Consider the following 7,052-nt stretch of genomic DNA (forward strand, 5'->3'; position numbering starts at 1 on the left):
CCATAATTTTAAACATATAATAAGCATAATTCGTCATAAACTAACAATTTTTTATGTTTTTGATCTTCAATAAATTGAGACAAACGAATTTTAGATTTTGAATTTTTGTATAAAATTTGTTGTGATAATTTAAAAATACTTTTTAGGTTAATGATATAAATATGTAAGACTTTTATTTAAAATAAAAATTATATAATTGTAGATGTAATAATCTAATAATGAGGAAGAGATTTTTAAGATTTGATTTTCATAAAATTCGAATTGATTTTTAGTGTAATTAAATAAAGAGATATTTATAAAAGAAAATTAATTATGTCTTATAACAGATAAATTTGACCATAAAAGAATTAAAACTAACTTATAATTGTATCGTGTATACTCATACAAGATAAATTTCACTTGACAAAACTAACCAAACCAAAGAAAAACTATTGAAAATTTTTCAAACTATCTCTTCTGACCTAACCTAATCTAATCTTATTCCAATTCTAACCCTCCTCCATCTTCAATCTCCTCTTTACCACCATTTCTCTTTTCCTTTCTGCCACCTTTGAATCCATCAAGGACATGCTCCTCGCCTTTATGTTTTCTACCCAATAGTTAGCACATAAGATCAAGCTTTTAAAGAGCAAGAAAAAAAATAAGAGAAACGAAAAGGATTCTTGTGATAGCAAGTTCGGAGAACTGACTGGCTTGCCGCATATAATATCTAATAATGAATCAATGAAATCTGTGATAGAAAGTAATAAAAGTGGTGACATTAGTTGTGTTGATGATGAAGTTAATGACGATAATGATGCTGGAGTTGAGGGTGACAATGTTGAAGAGAAAGATTCAATTAAGAAATTTGTGACTTTCAATGGAAAAGATATTTGAGATGGTTGGGGGAACGGTCAACAACAATTGAGTAATCAATCAAATAAAAGAAACAAGAATAAAGTAAATTAAAGGGGGGTTTAATTGGTCTTTATGCTCTTTCTTTTTTTTATTTTTTATTTAGAAGGAAAATTTTGAATAATTTTTTAGATTTTTTATTATTTTTAAAATTTATCTTTTATGAGTGCAAAAAATTAGTTTTAATTTTGTCATAATTAGATTTATCAATGTTATAATCTTTCCTGATCAATTTTTATACTTTATTCTCTCTTTTTTTCTCTCTTTTCTTCTCTCTCTTTTTATTTATTGTTTAAAAATATTATTTATTTATTATTAAAAATACTAAATATAATAAGTCAGTATTATTTTTTATTTAAATTTAAATAAAAATCAAATCAAATATTCTATTTTATTTAAAATTTTAAAATTTATTGAAAACTAATAGCTATATATTTATATAGCTCTACGGTTTTGAGAAATTAAAAAAATTTTAACATTGACATACATCATCAAAAAACATCTGAACAGGGTTCTTCTGTTTTTGTTGGTGAACTTTTTAGCAAGCATGGCCAACCACTTCTCACTCTGCCATTTTGCTCTTTCTAGCCACATCAAGTGAGTAATATTCTGATAATTTATTTTTTGAAGTTTATATTTTTTATGATTAATAATTAACAACAACTTTTTTAAAATAATTCTTGCACTTATAATAAGGGACCAAAAAGTATATTATACTTTTAAAAAATATTATATATTACTTGCGAATTATAATTTGTAAATAATGTTAGAATTTTAGTACTTTTTATTGAACCTTTATATTCATGAGACTACGACGAATCATTGATTGTTATTGGTTATGACATCTAAAAAAGATTAAAATTATAATCCTCCAAAATTATTATAGTTATGGAAAAGAACTTCGACACGGGATACTTCATTGATTCCCAGCTCCTCCCGGGTACCAAGAGTTCTTCTGGGAAGAGGACTGGACCATTTTAGCACAACAACCTATTGTATCTTTTATAAAGGATGATAGTGCATAAAAATTTATTATAATTTTTTAATCTATTTATAGGAAATATACATAATTAATTATAATTATATTAATTATTTTATATTATATAATTTATATATATGAGTGATCTTATTTATTATTAAAAATTCTAAATGAATTAAGTTATTATTACTTTTGATTTAGGTTTAAATGAAAATAAAATTAAATATTTTATTCTATTTAAATCTTTAGGGTTTAGTAAAAACCAATACTCAAGTATAAATAGAGCTCTCAGTTTTGAGGAATTCAAAATTTTTTAACATTGACATATATCACCAAAAAGCTTTCAAAGAGTATCCATTTTATTTTTTAGTGAATTTCTTAGTAAACATGGCCAACCACTTTTCACTCTCTGTCATTTTGTTTTTTCTCGCCACATCAAGTAAGTGATATCTGTATAATTCTTTTTGAAGTTTATATTTTTGTGATTAACAATCAACAACACTTTTTTTTAAATAATTCTTACACTTATATTAAGGAACCAAAAAGTATACTATATTTTTAAGAAATATTATAATTACTTGTGAATTGTAATTTGTGAATAATGTTAGAATTTTAGTATTTTTTTTATTGAACCTTTATGTTCATGAGACTATGCCAAATCAGTTATTAGTGACTGTTATCAGTAATAACATCTAAAAGAGGATCAAAACTATAATGTTCTAAAACTAATTATAATAAAATAAAACAACAAAAGAAAAACAATATTCTAAAATTTTGATACGAATAATATTTTCTAATAACATATAAAATATATATATATATATATGTAGGTGCTCTTATGGTTATGGTAGCTAGTGATCGATGCAAGCAAGACAATGGTAATTGTACCGCCGATTGTAATAACAGATGTGCGGCAACTGTTAGTGGCAGTCAAGGGTTGTGCGGCCCCGGTCAGGGTGGACTGAATCGATGTTGGTGCTATTACGAGTGCCAAATAAAAATGTGTAATGAAAATTTTAGAATGAGCGATAATTGTGAAGACAATAAGTGTGATCTTGCTTGTATTAACAAGCACCCTGGTCGTGCAGCTCAAGGAAGATGCCCATTAGTAATTCCTCCACAAGTAACTGATTACTGTAGTTGCACTTTCTTGTGCTCTGCTATGGCTAAAAAATTTTTGCCTTAAATTTGGAATAGAAAAGGTTGATTATTCATTGACAACTTATAAATGATGAATTTAGCTATGTATAATTAAATCTTTTTTTCTCTTTTTTTTTTAGTTTGTTATATTTCTACGTCTTCCAAAACAGATGACATGTTATTTGGTCTATTTGTTAAGAGAATAAGAATTAGAATTTAATTTTAAAAAAGTATTCTGGGATCCATTGTTTGTCGTTAAATGAATGATTATTATGAATAAATTGTCATCATATATACTTGACCTAATAAAACAATAAAAATGTATAAGTCTATATTTATTAATTTTTAAATTTCAGGATTTTTTAACATTTATTATATTTATTATATATTATTAATTTTATAATCAAAATATCACGTATTATTCTCTCATTACAATTTAAATTAAATCTTTTTCTTTAAAATTAAAGAGTTCTCTCCTCATTTCTCCCCCTTTCTCTATCTCTCTCTTATATATCATTATCAATATTAATGATTAATTACAAATTTGACAATCAAAATATACATAACATTCTCTAACTACATTCAAATTAAATTAAAATTGAAATACAGCTATATTATATATTATATTTATATTTATAATTACTAACTAATTTAATAACTAAAATGCGTCATATGACATTCTCTTATTAAAATTTTGAAAATGTTTAGTAACCAAAGAAAATCAGCCAAAATTAGTCATAACTTGCCTTATTTAGTATTCATTAATTGTTGCAACAATTAATGAATACTAAATAAGGCAACTTCTGACTATTTTTTTTGTCTCTCTGGCATTGTCAACAATTAATGAATACTAAATAAGGCAACTTCTAACTATTTTTTTTTGTCTCTCTAGCATTGTCGTTAAAATTTAGAGAAAATATTTTCTTCCAAAATTAATAACCCTCCTTCTTTCATTCTCTTATCTACCTATCTCTTTTTTTCTATTTCTCTCTATCCTTCCCATTCTATATATAATTTATATTTTATATTTTATATTAGTAATTTGACAAATTAAAATGTGTCACTAGATATTTTTTATTATAATTAAAATAATTTTTTTTAGCTTCCAAAATTAAGAAACTCCGTCTCTCATTCTTTTTCTTTATCTTTTTCTCTCTCTTTTTTCTCATTTTCTACTTTTCTCATTTTCTACTTTTCTCTACCTTTCTATTCTACAAAAAATAAAATTAACAACATAATATAATTTAAATAAAAAATATTATTATATGCATAATTTTTATTTAATTTTAATTTTTTACTACTTTCTAATTTATATTTTTACCTTTTTTTCTTTAAAATATTTATTACATATAATTTAAAAAAATACTAATGTTATAATTAAAAGTTATTAATTATTTTAAAAAAACTAAATTTAAATTAATTTTATAACTATCAATATAAATTTTTTTATGCTAATATTTAATTAAAAATATCAATATTTTATACCTATCAATAGAATTTTAGTAATGCAAGAAAAAATTGATAACTCGGACAATGCATAACGAAGAACACAAAACCATATCATAACACATTAGTTCATATGTCTGGTAAGTTAATACAATCTATTTAAGCATGAATTTATTATAACTAAGCATATTAACCTCAATTAGAATGTTAAACAGAAATCACAACAAAAATTCCAATACTAAACTGCTAGTGAGAAAACATACCATCAATAAGACAAGTGTGATTCTGTTCCATTCACAGACACTTCACCAATTCACCAGAAGTCCTGGTTGAAGGATGCAAACTATCCAAAGTAAAAAAGATCATAATTTCCAATTTAGCTTAAAGCATACAAATATATTTATTATTGAGCAAGGACAAAGGCAGATGCTTTAAGACCTGCAATGGCACATTAACATCAGAGTACTTCCTTTTGCCCTTTATAGTAACAGTCAAATCTCTCCACAAAACATATATGAACCATATGGAGATGCAGAAAGAACCACTGTCAAGCTTAGAAAGTGAAGGTGAAGCCCATTTAGGTATCAACATCAGACATCAGTGTCTTCCCATTGAATTAAATCTTCAAATGAGATGATGACCAAGTAGTGATTTGATGACACACTACTCGCAGATGATGACGAAGACCGATATGTTCAGACTATATTTCTTTCATGAATTAAAATCTAAATTTGATGGAACTTCAACATAACCCTGTTTTGCAAAATACATACATTTCTTGTTTTGTACTCAAAAAATTCTCTGATAAGTGGAGAATTTCTTTCATTAACCACCTGTCATGCAAGTCTCAGTTAAAAGCTTAATCAGCAAAAATGTTGTAAAATTTATGACAAAGTTAACAAATACAAAGTACAAAACAACTAAAATGTTTTTTGTTTTATTGTTTTCACTCTTTCTTTATTAAGTACGAACAAAAACAGTTTACAGGGAGAACGGAAAGTAAAGTGAGGATCTTTAAACAAATTCAAAAGTTATCTGAAAAATAAAATTATAAGGGAAGAAAAAGCAGAGTGAGAAAAATAGAAATAAAAAAAGAGGCATTTCTAAACGTGAGGAATTTGGAAGACGAACATGGATTCCAACGAAGAAAGCAAAGCGTGTCTTTCCTTCCGCTAAACAACACACAAACCCATGTCTTGTTTTCCATAGAAAATGATGACAGAGAACCAAAAGGAACGAAACTTGCATCTTCCTAGAATGTCTCACTCTCACCGGTTAAGGGGCCAAGTTATAAACAAAAACCTAAGATTCCTATTTTACCTATGCTACATATTAAAGATGCCACCTGTAGATGATAAAGCTTTCATTGCAAATAGCAAAACAAAACAAAATGCAGAGAAAGAACATCACTTGGAAAACAGTTGTGAATGTAAAAAGCATTGACAAAGAGAAACACAGTGAATACCAAAACAGCCAATAAATATTTGTTTTAATAAACAATCAAAGTTTAAAAAAATTGCATGCATAAAAAAATATTTAAAGCTGAGATTTTCAGATCCAAAAAACAAAGACACTTGAAGATCAAAACCAGATACATTAACAATTTAGAGTTAGAAAATCTCCAATGAATCTATCTGATGCAGTAGTGGGTAGATATAATTACAAAATAGGTTATAACTTATTGATATGAACAAAAACATGTAACATGAATCTTTCCAATTTTTGAAAAAGTAAAGTATAGGTAACCAACAATATTTTTGAACAATGTGAATTAATAGGGTTAAAAGAGTAAATTAATCTTAAATTTAATTAATAACATTAAATTAGAATATAGTGTATTTTTATTTGATTGGTGCTTATTTACGTTGTTCAAGATGGTCTTTGTTTACCTAATCTCTGATTGAAAAACTCATAATTCTAAAACAATAGCATGTCAGCTTGAGCGGCTATCAAGTGTTATATAATTATGGAAAAAACCATTACGTTGAACGCCCAAATAGATCATGCATGAAAATTCCTAACCTTTCTCACCCTTTTCAGTTTTCTTCTCTGCGTTCCTCTTTGCCTCTCCAGTTGCAAGCCGCTTCAGGCACCGCATGTCTCAGTCTTCAGCCTCTTGAGTCTGTTCGTCCCTGCTGCCTGCATATATAGATGTCCACACCAATAGCGTTACTGACAATTCCGCCGGATAGAGGAGTGACCGATTCGGGTAATTATGAACCCGTTATTGCGGCGGTGGCAGTTATAACCCTTATGTGGACGGATATATGTATATGAGTGTCCCACTATTATTTGAAATTTTTTTTGAGTAGTATATAATAATAATATTTATTTATTTTTATTAAATTATTAAATTTGACTTCACAATAATTTTTTATTCAATTTTTGGTATTTTATAGTCAATTTAAAAATTTCATATTGGATGTCATTAAAATGATCAATTCTCAATTTAAATGAAATTTTTGCTTTTTCTTAGAAATTAATTCGAAAAAGTATTATTTATTTTTCTTTTTTATATTAGTTTTAATTTGTTTCTATAACTACATTAATTGAAAGAACTTTTTCAAATATAAATCTCAATAAGAATTGACTT

At 26.2% G+C, this 7,052-nt stretch overlaps 1 long non-coding RNA gene across 1 annotated transcript; it reads right to left on the reverse strand.

Annotated features, from left to right (window-relative positions):
* Positions 1–4,706: 4,706 nt before the first annotated feature.
* LOC140184423 (uncharacterized) lies at positions 4,707–6,709 on the reverse strand. Its single transcript, XR_011881040.1, has 3 exons — positions 6,482–6,709; positions 4,898–5,292; positions 4,707–4,802 (listed from the first exon to the last, which is right to left on the reverse strand). It is a non-coding gene; the product is annotated as an uncharacterized lncRNA (long non-coding RNA).
* Between the last annotated feature and the right edge of the window lie 343 nt (positions 6,710–7,052).

Source organism: Arachis hypogaea, chromosome 4, assembly GCF_003086295.3.
Source record: "Arachis hypogaea cultivar Tifrunner chromosome 4, arahy.Tifrunner.gnm2.J5K5, whole genome shotgun sequence".
Classification (NCBI taxonomy): Eukaryota; Viridiplantae; Streptophyta; class Magnoliopsida; order Fabales; family Fabaceae; genus Arachis; species Arachis hypogaea.